Consider the following 14,196-nt stretch of genomic DNA (forward strand, 5'->3'; position numbering starts at 1 on the left):
AACATGTAGTCGAATGACTTAAGAATAACGCAAAACCGAATTTGTGAATACGAGTCAACATATTAAACTCATGGATACATATGCAAGACCACTACGAGAACGGGCCAAAACACGAGCACATGACGATATTTGACTCAGCGAACACTTCTGCACTGCCTCGCCATCTCTCGGCGAGTTTTAAGTACTACAAGTGAGTGCTAGGGTGGCAATTTCGCACACCTAGGTTGGCAGCACCTAAACATCATACAAACGCTCCATGACGCAATCGAACCACGACCAAGTGAGTACCATTTTTACTAAATAATGTAATTTTGTTGTCTATGACCGTCTTTTCAAATTCAAAATATACCAAACGTTATCAGTGAGCCTATTTCACAACATCTAATGCTTGTTTCAATGTCTGCAAATGTGGAACATTCCCTTAAAGCAGACATTAACGCTGCAAATTGCCTCTGACGGAGACCTCCCGAATCAGTATACACTTTAGATTGGAATACGTAGCGAGAGCCATCGTCATTGAGAAGACACATCCAGACAAGTCGCATTTTTGTTCTTTCATGATTTTCATAGATTAGACCGTAGTAATTGCCTTAGTCCTCAGGGAATACCCAGGGGAATGGAAATATAGATGGGATGATATTTTGGCTACATGCCTTTATCAAAACAATATCAAAATTGTTTGCTGTTGTTTCGATAAACCCGTGTTGCCGAAATATCAATTCATCTATATTTCCACTCTCTTGGATTTTTTCCTAGGAATAAGGCTATCACTGCTGACTTATCTTTGTGAATAATGCTCCTCGCAAATGCACTGAACAACTTCCTCGGTTTTCTTAGACGATGAACTCTCACTGAGCCCAGTCCCTCTTGTTTGCATTCTTGGATGGAGTTCGTTGCACTGTTAGATAATATGTTTGCACTTTTTTAATGGTCAAGGTATTAGGAGATTACGAGACCTTATGCTGGTCATTGTTGATCTTCCATACACCTATCAGGAAATGTTATTTACCCGACGTCATCAGGCAAACATTTGTTGCACTGCCAAAACTCGACTTCTCAAGTTGTGCTTATGATCACGAGTGTGATCCGTCACCGGCCTATAACATCAAACCTTGCATCAAAAGGTATTCAGTTTTGGTGAAGCGGAATGGTTCATAATTAAAGATATCGAAGCAAACATCAGATATAATAAAACAAGCTCACTTATAACCATGCGTGTACTTTTAAGTGCAAAATCTGCTCCACACAGCACAATTTCTTTGCTTGATAAATAGGCTTTGCAATACGTCATTATCTGATTGCGTCATCGTACCTTGCACAAGATTGATAGCCAATTGACGTCCTTTGTATCTGGAAATTGTGCTTACGAACGTCAGATATGAACGACTCGATAATCACATTTGTCTTGGCCTTGATCGGTCCATGGCCGATGAAATGACAGGATTTGAATGGCATTTTTATAGTGTCATGGATGCCTGAGTGACCTCGAAAAAGGCTTCCAGAAATAGTCTACACATCTTCATGGACGTATAGCTCAAAAACTAGAGTGGTTTAGGTCCTAAGAAGGGCAGAGCTGTGAACTGCACCGGATGATCTTCAAGATGGCTAATTCAGTTCAAACCCCCATACACATGTGGAACACTTCCTTTAACTGTTGAGAATAACCGTAGCTCGAAACATTGAGTATCGTCAAGATAAGCGTTAGTTAGGGTTTCATCGTCGTTTAACCATTACGTCCTCTTCATACATAATATGTAAAGGAAAATCCAAGATCTTATTTTCCTCTTCTTATGTAGTGATGATCGTTAACATAACAAATTTCAGGTCATGATGCCAAAGAACCAGAAGCTGAAGGCTTTTCTTCTAGAAGACATTTCCTCCATATAGCAAGTACATCAGTAGGTAAGGTAGTGCACGGATTTGGTAATTTTGTCACATGTTCATATCGTTACAACACCTTGAGAGAAGCGCGTTCCCACCCCTTTACTGGCAGCAGATGTACACCTATCATGCGTGTTTGTTCCGTCCTTTGTAATGAAAAGGGCTCCCTGTTGACCCAGTCGGTGAACACTGGATTTGGATTTGCAGGCTCAGGGGTGGCACAATTAAGCATCGTTGAGAAACGTTCTCGTCTCTGAGAGACGAATTATTGTTAAAAGCATGACTGGAAAAACATCTCTGACAGCGGGGCGACGAACCAAGTTTGTAGTCAATGTTCAGCGTTCTCAGAAAATGGGAATGCAATGGCACCCCGCTCCGCCCATCCCCCTGCTTTACGCCCGTGCTTACAATAGCTTTTTTACTAGTGTGCTTACAGAAACTTGCAATATTTTGTTTACCTCGACGAAGCATCGTGTGGCCTACAATCTGAGCACGACCCGTCATCGTTTTGAACCGTACTGGGTTCATAAACGCTTCGCGAGGTACGCAAAACAGCCCGGTGGTCCAAGGCCCTGGGGCGACAGACCACCCAGGGCGCTCACCGGAGCGACTCCAGACAGCGAAGGCCCTCGAGGCCTATTCTAGGTCACTCGTGACCTGTGTTCGAGGTCATGCTCCTCTTAGAGTGATCATTAAACACTAATCTAGCCGCTAATTACAGACACGGCCCAGACGCCCGAGGGCCGCTCCACATGCCTCCCCCCCCCCCCCCCCCCCTCCTAGATACGTCACGGCCGGACCCGGGGCGATCTCGGGGGGGTGCGAGGTTTGTCGCAATATCTACCTCGCTTTCTTAGGGGAGATACAGTATTTTCGGACGGGGGCTGAGTAAGAACGGGAGAATGCTGAGGCATGTGCGTATGACAAACCTGCGCAAACGAGAACCACTTAACATACAGTGGTGGAAGCTGCCATTTTAAATTGAAGAGTTGCGGCCGCTGCCGCATCTGCAATGCTGCAGAATTACAGCTAGCCTGACTGATCACCCCCTGTGCCGACATGATTACAATTCCTTTGGTTTGAAAACCAGCAAATTTTTTGGTAGCCGCAATCCGCCTCCTGTTTTGTACCTCTAGGCCCGCGCAGCATAATCACAACAGAACACACGCCGGCGAGCTGGCCATCAGCCGCGGGCCGACTCCCAGCGTCAGTACCCCCGGGCGGGCCCCGGGGCGGGTCCAGGTCCCAGTCCCGCGCGCTCGGCCCGGCTTGGCCCGGCGGCCGGTATGCGACGGCGCTGCGGCACCTTCAAACAATGCCCAATCTGAGCCCGGGCAGTCCAGGCCGCCCAAACGGCTACGGGACAATACTCCTAAACGGCCATAACTTGCATTAATAGATAGAGTGTAACACCATGAAAGAGACCGAAGTGGTCATATTTTTGAAACGGTCAGTTAGGGCGATTTAATAAGCTTAATAGTGTCAAAATAGCCCGTCATGAACCACGAGAGAGTCGTAAATAATGCGCTGCCTACCTTTCAGTCTGCAGAGCGGGCGGCGCCATTAGTGTATGTGCCGCCACCCAGCACGGAAAGCGGCCTCGTCAGATTTACGGGCCGGGAAGTTTCGGGCCCGTGTTATTACGCGCGTGGTGGCTTGAATAGGCTTCGCAGGCTGTTCCCCGCGCGGCCTGTGGATAATTCCGGTATTGCATTTTATGCGCCTCCCAGAGAGGCCGGTTCTGGGAAATGGCCGTGGCTAACGAGACTCTGGTTGCCGTATCTTGCGTGAGACGCAGACCCCATCTACTAATTTGCGTCGCTCGCAAGTGCTCCGCGGCCGCTTAAACCCACACGCCACCCGCGGCTGGCGAGCCGAGCGCGGCGTCACGTTTGTAGACGCGCCGCCGGGAATGCCGCAGCGGCGACGTTGAAAGAGCCTCCCCCTCCGCTAATCCCCTGCAACCACCTCCTCCGTTTGCATAAGAAACGTAACAGGCATTTACCTCGCTTACGCCGCGGACTCGGCCGGGCCCCCCGGCAGCGCCGACCCGCCCGCCGCCAGCGCCATCTCTCGGCCACCGGAAGCGGCGACAGCTGGCCGCCGTCGGCGCCGCCGTTCCGCTGCGTCGCGGGCGACGCGGCGCGTGCGTCGGCGCCGACGGTGCCGACGCAGCCGGCGCGGGCGCACCCAGCCGTGCTATTGAAACACTAAACGCACTGCTTTACGGCCCAGTCCATCACGGGCCCGCGGAAGCCGGCGGGGAGGGGGCAGGCAGACGTTATCGCCGCCCTGGGGGAGCGCGGAGGGGGAGGGGTCTAGCTGGAGCTCGCCGCTGGCAGAGATTAATCTCGATCAGACCGGAACGACGCCGGTAATGGGAATGGAGATGTTCCGACGATGTCTTGATCGCCCCGGCGGTACGCGAGACGGCTGCAGGGTGTTTTGCTGCACCGTCTGAGGTACGCCGGGGTCGCGGCAGCTAAATGCGCCAGTCTGTTCGCGAATTGGTTCGTACCGAGATCGCGTTAGCATTTGAGAGGGGGAGGGGGGGGGAGGAAATCTCCATGCTGCGGCTGTCGTAAATGAATGGCAACATAGAGACAGGGAAAGAGCGCCGCCCAACGAGGACAGGATTTATTCTCGGCACGGTCCGCCCATTCACATCAGACATAGTTTGTTCACAATTATGCCGACAAACACCAATTGTTACGGCTTGCAGCAACATAACTTGAGGGCCCGTTTTGCATGAAGCCCAGCTAGTCATGATATACAATGTTGCAGATACCTCGGCTGTTTTATAATAAGCTGTAAATTAGAGCAGTAAATAAGTCGGCCCAAAGCCCGTTCATTTTATTTCGTCTTGCAACAGGGATGACGCGGCGCTAGTGCTTGCTTGACGCGGCGCTGGTGCTTGCTTGACGCGGCGCTTGCTGGTGGAACGTCCAAGGTGTGTGCCCCCTTGCTGCTAATGCCGTGCTGACATTTCCAGGCGTTTGTTTGGATTTTATTGGCGCATTTAATGCGTCTAAGTTTCGTTAGTGAATTCAGTGATGGTCACCCCCGCGGAACCACAATGCCTACCCAATCTTACTCTGGGCCTCCACTTGGAGGCTTGGACCTCCTAACATTTTGCCAAATCAACAAAACAGCTTAATCACGGACACATGCGTCCTCTTCCAGAAGCATTTAGGTTTAGTGCTTCACACAAATTTTAACGTTTTTTTACCATTTTCGTTTCCTCTAGATAATTATTGCAGCCTCGTTTGTAAATGAAAGCACAAATACACGCCCTATAGCCCTTCTAAAACAGCTCAAAGAGCAAAGCGAGCCAGATAGCGCCCAACAGGATGGTTTTACCTGTCATCCTCATCACCACGTCGTGTTCACGTCATTGGGAACTGGACTGGGCACTTTCTGAGACTCGGACCCGGACTGCCGTAGTCCAAACTCACAGTCACGAGGTTCGCATGAAGCTAGGAAAATGGGAAATCTTAAAGGCCCGCAGTCGACAGAAGTCATTCTGGACACAAACTGGCGTCTAATGCACTATAAATATAAAAATACTCGCAACTTACGCATACACAGGGGGGTCGACAACAGTAAGTACACAATTCATAAACAGAAGAGCCATAAAATCGGTAACACATTTTTCCATTTTCAAGTATCAATGTTCCATATACTCAGTTGTAAACATTCAAATGTGTCATGCAGCTATCGCATGAATATAATGCCTTATTTCGGCTTTTATTCATTGAAACTGACATGCCGAAAATGCTTCATCTCGATCAGATCGGAACAAGTACCTTGTATCGTTAAGATAAAATGTTATTCGTACAAAATCAGCCATATGTTTGTCGATATCTGTGCAATGTTACGTTTCGAGGTCATATGTTATCATCGAAGAAACATAAATGGCGCAAACAAGAGGTTTTGAGTTTAAATAATGAAAACTGTGCATCGTGGTCTTAAGAACATCTTTTTGTACAGAGGACAAAAATTGCTTCCATCACTTGAATACGTATAAAATGTATCCGTAATGAAGAATATCAGTGGCCCGTAAGTTGGTGTGACAATGCCCTGTCATATTCGTGTCGCATATGCTCGAAAGGTGCCCTGGCGCGTAAGTGCGCTGTCAGGCATTGTCAGGGCATCGTTGTGGTTTCCCCAATGTAGTGTACATCAACCTTTTTAAATAGCTCCTCGCGGCGTATTGCAGACAGATTATTAGTAGTTCTTGCTGTTGCGATAATATTCACGCGTTTAGCAGAAAAGTCATTTGGAGGGAGCGGGAACACAAGTCATCCATGGGGCATATACTAAATGCGCCAGGTATAGATAAACGTGAGTGCATTAGTTCTCCGTGAGTGCCAGAGAACACTCGATCCTCGCCTCCTCCATTCCCGGCGCGAGTTTGAGCGAGAGCAGAAACAAAGCCAGCCGCCGCTCCCCCACTGGGCACACAGTCCGGCGCCGAATCAATGCGTCCATCTGACAGCCAACAAATGCCGGAGAGGGCGGCGCGGCGGGCGGCGGCGGCGGCGGCGGCGGCCAGGAGCCTGACGTCGCGCCGCTCCGTCAGGCACGATTAGCCGGCGGCGGGGCTGCGGTCATCTGGCTCGTGTCAGCACCGCTGCCGGCAGCGGAGCCGGGAGGAGCCGGGCGCCGTCTGGGAGCCGGCCGGGCAGCGGAGCGAGAGCGGCGGCGGCGAGCAGACGGACAGACCGACGGGCAGACAGAGCGGCCCACAGGCAGACAGAGCGGCGGCAGACGCGGCTGCGGCCGCGGGCGGGCCGACAGGCGTGGAACGGCAAGAGCGTTGCTCGGGCGGCATTAGCGGCGGGTGGTCGGGCTGCTAGATTACAGACATCAGACCACGGCGTCTGATTGAGGTCGTTGCGGCTTTGATTAGTTGCCCGTGCAAGGTGACGCCGCGTTAGTGGGAGTTCACGGCAGCCTTGGGCACAGTCATTGTCGAGGCTTCACGAGCTAGTGGCGAATCAACTCCCTGGGTCAAACAGTCGCACCGGCACAAAGGCGCCGCCTTTACGGTGTCAGCATGCCCACAAAGGTTGTTTCGGGGCTATTTCTCTGAACTTGTTGGCCTTCGGAGAAAAACAGCATGCTACACCACAACCGAGCTGTAGCCAGCGAAGTTGTGGGACATCCCGGTGCTCTGTCGTGGCGTCGACAATAGATACCAGCCTATCCGCCGCCAACGACGAAAGTCGACCATCGACTTCAAATCTGCATCCTGTCGCGCTGCCGCGTGTTTCTTCAACAGGCTTCATTGTCATCTTATTCACAAGTCCTCACACCAGGCTCCTGCACGTGGGGGCCTCCTCCTGGTCGCCGGACGCACCCCGGCGCTCATCTGCTCCCCATCGTCGCGCGCAGCGCTCTCCGCTAACCATCTGCATAATCCCACCAATATCGGCCGGCGAGCCGCCGCTGCTCGCGGGCCGCGGCCGGCGCGCGGCTGCAGAAGCGTCGACCCGCCGCCGGCGCGCCCGGTAATCCCGACAGTCCCCTCCATCTAGCACCAATCCCCGCGGCGGCCGGCCGCTGCCACCCAATCTGCGCCCAATCCGCGCCGCTAAGCCGCCGCCCGGCCGCGCGGAGCGCTGTTTGCTCAGCGGCCAGACGGCCGCTAATTTCACGGCGTCCGAGCGCCGCGCGCGCGACCCGGCCGCCCCGATCTTATTTCACGCGCCATGGAGCCGGCTGATATCGTCACTTCAGGCCGGGCCGGCGATAAAGCAGCGCCGTCGGCGGCGAGCTGCGGCCCGGTAAAGAGCCGACGGCGCGGCGAGCGGCGGCGAGCGGCGAGCGGCGAGCTGCGGCCCGGTAAAGAGGCGACGGCGCGGCGGGCGGCGGCGAGCGGCGAGCGGCGAGCGGCGAGCTGCGGCCCGGTAAAGAGCCGACGGCGCGGGGGGCAGCGGCGAGCGGTGAGCGGCGAGCGGCGAGAGACGAGCTGCGGCCCGGTAAAGAGCCGACGGCGCGGCGGGCAGCGGCGAGCGGCGAGCGGCGAGCGGCAAGCGGCGAGCTGCGGCCCGGTAAAGAGCCGACGGCGCGGCGGGCAGCGGCGCTACCGACGCTACCGACGCCATGGCCGGCTCTGGCGGCGCTCAACTGGCGGTCGCGACGGCCGGAGGCAATGACGGACGCTTTGTGGGAGTTCGGGTAGGGCTGCTGCTGGATGTAAGTGATCGGTGCGTGTTTCACGGCGGTGCTGCGTGTGCTATTGCGATTTCCCAGTCAAGCGACCTGAATAGTTGCGTTGAATACTACGGTTTGCACAGGAATGCCATTTACCTTCGTGCCGCTTAGCTGTGACGGAAAAGCTTTGCAATCCTATACGTACGTAATGCAATACCTGTCTGCATGCGTCTTTGCCGAGCATGTCAGCAGGCACTGGACGAATATCACCACATGTCGCATGATGGGCTTAACATCAAGCTGTTCAAAAACCAAACAGACGTTTCTCTGTGTTGCAGTGCAGAAGCCGGTTTGAAGAAACTGCCCTCCAAATGGTTACGCTGCATGACATATTGCCTCGTGGAATGGGATTGCAGCACTTGCAGGCCATGACAGGCGAGCATACATTGGCCAGACATTCAGTCGTGACAGTTGTGTGCTGCAGCCACGCGAGCCGTCCCCAGCTGCCCCTCCCCCCCCCCCCCGGCGTGCGCTCTTCAGGTGGCTTTGTCCACACGTGCGCCTCGCTGGCGTCTGCCGCCGCCGCTGTCGAGATTTGGCAGCTCAGCTGCGGGGTGGTAAACCGCTGCCAAATGCACACCCGGGGTCGTGACAAGTGTGCACGGCGGTAGGTGCGCGGCGTTACGCTCAGCTGTGGAAGGCCAGCGGCTCTGTACCCTGTCACAGGAGCTAGGCACGCGTGGAGCTCCACAGCATGGTCACGAACCGCGTCGTTGAAGAGCTGTTATGGTGCGTCGGCGCGCCTCGATGACAGTCAAACACACTGACGGCAGTGCGCCGACGAAGCTGCTCTCATGCGACAGAACCTACCGCTAACGCGGACATGGTGCGGCTCTCTTACTGGCACTTTCCACGCAATGGGCTGTCAGCTATAGGTCTAAGTCTGAGTTCCATCCTGCCTGCGGGAACGGTGCTCTGGAACGACACGGTCCGTTCCGGCCCGCCAGCGCAGTGCAGACGTACCACGGCTGCGTCATCTCGCTAATCCAAGGCAACCGGGCGCCTGCTGAAGATTGATCGCCGCTTTAATTTCGGGGCGATACTGGGATGGCGCGCAGCCGCCAACTCGAAAGAAGTCATCAGCCTGTGAGATCGATGGGGGTGGGGCCCGCCGAGTGGGGCGGGTCGAGGCGCGGGCGACGTGAACACGACCGGGCGGCGGCCGGGGAGAGGACTGGAGGAGTGCCAACAATGAAGACAGTCTGCTGATGGCGCTCGGACAGATATGCGATAACTCAGCTTTATCGCCGAGTCAGTGAACTCCTAGCACTTCAAGTCAACAATGTGGTGCTTTGGTTCGGGGGTTTATTGCAGGCTCTGGCAAGCTGACGGACGGCTCACGTTGTCGAACTGAAAATAGATTGTTTATTTCGCGTCCAGTTGGCGGCTTACCACCAAATCGCCTCGCGCAGACCAGCACGAAAGAACTACCGACATCGTGCTGGGAACCAGCTGAACAAGACGAGTTTCGCTCTTACCGGCAGGCCCCCTTCCGCGGCGAACACGTTGAACGATGCGGTAGGCCTCAGACAATCATTCCGTGACAAACAGCGATGCAATTTTCGGTGCCGTATTACCTGACGCTGGTGCTGAACCGGGCGCCGGCGGCACTGAGGCGGAATATGGGCTGCTATACGCTGATTCCGCGCCGATGCCAGGACACGCCCACCTGTAAAAGGACGCTGGAATTCTGTGCCGATGTCATGATTGACGAGGCTTTACCGGCCCGTGACCGGCCGCATTACCGCCGTGCCCGCTCTTCCCGCTAGGGTGAAATGCAGACACCATGTAGCCTCAGCAGCTGAGTGCGTCGTTAAGTCCCGATGACGACGACCAACTGCATTAAAAGTACTTGATAATGTTCTGGTTTCTGTATTCGTCTGGTTTCAGCACTGGAATAATTGTTTCGCTTTCAATCAGTTGGGTATATTCGAATATTCGACAGAGAGCTAAGGATGGCTATAGCAAGGTTAGCATTTGCGTAAATTGCAAACATTATAGTCAAACGAAATTATGACAGACGCGACATATTCATACTCGTTGTAATATTGCCGACTGTGAATTTGGACACATTGCGGATTTGGAGCATATCAGAACAGGAAGAGTGACCACAATTGAAGGCCAGCACGGGAAACTCAGTCATTTTTTTGCCACATGTGTAAAGTCAATAAAATGATCGGGATAGCAAAGCATGTTTTCTAAGTTCAGCTGTCCTAAATAAGTAGAAAACTGATTGATTCTACGCACAGTCGTTGCCTCCCCCGGAAGAAAAAACAACAACAAAAAAACAAAAAAGGGTACAAACAACTAAAATATCACCTTTTTGGACCGTTGCTGCACGCTCGTTTCTCACTGTGCTCAAACTAAAACCAAGACCTTACAGAACTATCGGGACTTCAAGAGAGATTTTCCGGTAAAAAAAAACAAATGAACCGGGAGGGTACGACGCAGCTTCCTGTGCGCTTAGCTTGTAATATGTTGTATCATGCCTGTCCCATTTGAATGATTCAACCTACTAGTACCTCTCTGCCTTTGCAGCAGCAGTTCCGCGAGTTACGCTGTCCTTCGGCTCGGCCCCTCCGCTCAACCTCTCCGTAGCAGCCAGTCGGGGGCCTCTGTCCAGCGCTCCTCGGTCCTTGCCGACAGCCTGAGCCATCCGTTCAGTTCATCCCAGTCACTGCCAGTCTATATCAAGGGCCTTCCGTCCAGTTCCTCCCAGTCCCTGTTCGTCCATCAGGGCCCTTCCTTCAGTCCAGCCCCTGCGCGTCCGTCAAGAAGCATTCGTTCTGTTCCTCCCCATCTCCACCCGTCCATCAGGGACCTTCCGTCCAGTCCCCCCCCCCCCCCCACCAGTTCATCAGTGCGCTCCATCTAGTCCCTGTCAGGCCTTGTCTGTCCACGAGGACAATCCGCCGAGTCCCTCCCGATCCCTGTCCGTACATCAGGAGTCCTGCCAGTCCCAGCCCACCCTTCAGGGGCTCTCCGTCCAGCCCTTCCCGGTCTCGGCCGGCCAGTGAGCCGGGTCCCTCCGCCCGGCTCGGTTTCAATAACCGGCCTGTCCGGACAGATAATCAGGTGGCGTCCTCACGGGCCGGAAGCCGGCTAGATTTGTCACTCAAATTAGAGGATAGGTTGGGCCAAGATTGATGACTGCCCGGCTCCTCAGGCAAATTAGAAATACAGCGGCGTGCCAATCGAGCCCGGCCGCGCGCCATTCGGACAAATTAGCTTAGAGCTGGACAAGAATCCATCACGCGGCTAGTAATTGGTAATTGGCACCGCGGTAGTATTGTTTCACTTGTGCCTACAATTTGTCGCAGATGGTGGGAGAATCTGGTCGGCGCGCCCGCCCGAGATGGGCAATTTGCGCGCAGACGGCACTCGCTCGCCTAGCCGGCGGGCCGCGGCCGGGCTAATCGGGTCCGTTCAGGCGGCACCGGCTCGGGAGGAAATCCGTCAATAACTTAACCCCGTCGCCCCTGTGGTTCCGGCCACGAGCCGATCCGTCACAGGCGGCAGGGGCGGCGCGCGCGGCGCACGGCCATCCCAGGCGCACCGCTCGCCGCTACCGGAGCCGGCGCGGCCGTTGGCCGGTGGGCGGCCGCGCAGCAGCCAGCGTCGCAGGCTGGGGATCGGTCGGTTCAGAAGCGGCTGCCCGGCGCACTGGCGAGCAGTGCTGAACGCTGAGGGGAGCAGTGGAAGAGAGCTACACTTAGACAGCTGCCTCTCAGTCCGAGAACACGAATTTGCGCTTTGCAAGCGTTTTCCCACCTCTATTTACATGAGTGGAGTACGTGTTGCAAAATGCGGACTTGCCTCGTTCTTGACCGTTGTATTGGATCAGTGAATATTCATCTACAATGGTGGTGTTGAATTGTCCTTGCTTCTGTTTCGAATTATCCTTTCTTACTTTCAAGGCCTGTCGAACGAGTAATCCGACTTTTTAGCAACTGCGTCCTGGTAAGCTGGGGAGGGTGGGGGTGGGAGGTGGGGTGGGGATGGGTGGGGTTTGGCCTGAAGCCCAAGTTGGGGACTGGACCCCTCTACAGCCGAATAGAAAGCTCTACCCCTTCCGAATTTATCTTACAGCAAAGGACAGCTGTTTAAATGACCTTTCAAGTACGAAAGAATTGAGAGGTGGTCAATGTGTCTTCATGTTTTTTTCCTGGGATAAAAGTATTGCTGAGGTTGCAGTGATTTTAGTGTTTGACTGACGGTCTCACTGTTGCATAAAGCTGCTCAACTTTCCACGAGTGCATGTGTAAATAAGAATATAATCTCCGCAACCATCAACAGCAGGAATCCGGAGCAAATCCCCGTTTGCTGGAAGTGTCCAAACTGCGCGGCCGTGTGCTGCGGAAGAAGGGCAACAGACATCACCAGATCACACACGGGGTGTCAGGTCAGCTGAATTACTCATCGCGAACTTAAGAAATCTTAATGATGATGCTTAGCTCAGGGAGAACACAAATTAGTAAAGAAACTGAAGCTTAATGAAGCCAGATAATGACCACGGACCCACATTGCATAGACAACGCTTACGCAGCTCCCTGGAGCGAAAAAAAATCATTAATGCTTCCACAAAAAACATTGGAATGGTGCCAAACTATTGCTTCTCAGCCCGGAAGCACAGTCTGCTTTTAGGAAGCGGTTTCCAATTTGGATAGGCAGAAAGAAGACAGGTAATTATTTTCAAACAGCGCCAAATAATTTTCCAACTGTTTCTTTCATTCTTGAACCCTGTCCGCACATTTGTCTTCCCGGCTTACGTACAGACTAAATGCTTGCTTCGGCAATGACTTCAAAAGACGCCTCCCGCGCTGACTGGGGTTACAGAGGGTTGGGCATGTCACGTTACTGGGTCTACACGACGGTTGGGCACGTCACGTTATTGGGTCTACACGACGGTTGGGCACGTCACGTTGTTGGGTCTACACGACGGTTGGGCACGTCACGTTATTGGGTCTACACGAGGGTCGGGCACGACACGTTATTGGGTCCACACGACGGTTGGGCACGTCACGTTATTAGGTCTACACGAGGGTCGGGCACGACACGTTCCTGCGCTCCGTTGTAGATAGTGTGAAGGCATCTGCCACGAGAATCGGCTGGGTGCACAACTTGAGTCTGAATGTGATTCATATTGACAATAAACAAAACAGATGCATCAATGAGTCGATTCCAAATACGTCCGCGTTACTCTCATTCTCCGGCAACTGCTCTCGTCCAATGACGGCACGAATGCGTTGCAATGTCAAGCTGCGGACCAGTTGCTACATTGACAAAGTTGCGTTGCTTCCGTGCAGCCGTGCGCTGGTAGACTCTATTTTTTGGATCTACAACAGTTGACTGGTAGACTGCGCTGGTAGACTCCATTTCTTAATCTACAACAGTTGCTACATCGGCAAACTTGTGTTGTTTCCGTTCTCCATTCAAGAACTCCATTTTTAAATCTACAACAGTTGACTGGTAGACTGCGCTGGTAGATTCAATCTTTTTAAATCTACAACAGTCGCCACACTGGGAAACATGCGTTGTTTCCGTGCAGCCGTGCGCTGGTAGACTCCGGCCCGATCCTTGCTTTGCGTGTCGCGGGCGGCGCGGGGCCACGCGCCGTGAGAGACGACGCGACGAGACGTGGGGAACAGCACTTACCCGGGGGAGGGAGCAGCCGTACTGGTGCGGCGCCCAGAGCGCACACCAGCAGACCTCCGCATCTGACGGGCGTAACGCGCCATGCGTTGTTCCGTGTTCACGAAAACTGCGGTGTCGAACTCAGTGCCTGAGAGTTAAACTTTGCTCGGACTGCAACTGACAGTTGAGGTTTGCTCGGACTTAGTGACTGAGAGTTGGGCTTTGTTCTGACTCAGTGGCTGAGAGGTGAGTTTTGCTCGAACTGTCTGCGATTTCGACACGTTTCAAATGTCCCGTTTCAGGACTCCATCGGCGCATCTATTATGCGGACATGATTGGCTGAATACACGTTTCAGTGCGCTGAAATATCTATGGCTGTGATTGCTATCACCGAAGTCCTCCACCGCATGGGGGCACAAAGGGCAGCTGGTGCACGACCTAGCATTGCAAGCGTACGGAACG

Source organism: Pollicipes pollicipes, unplaced genomic scaffold (genome assembly GCF_011947565.3).
Source record: "Pollicipes pollicipes isolate AB1234 unplaced genomic scaffold, Ppol_2.1 Scaffold_4295;HRSCAF=5057_pilon_pilon_pilon, whole genome shotgun sequence".
Taxonomy (NCBI): Eukaryota; Metazoa; Arthropoda; class Thecostraca; order Pollicipedomorpha; family Pollicipedidae; genus Pollicipes; species Pollicipes pollicipes.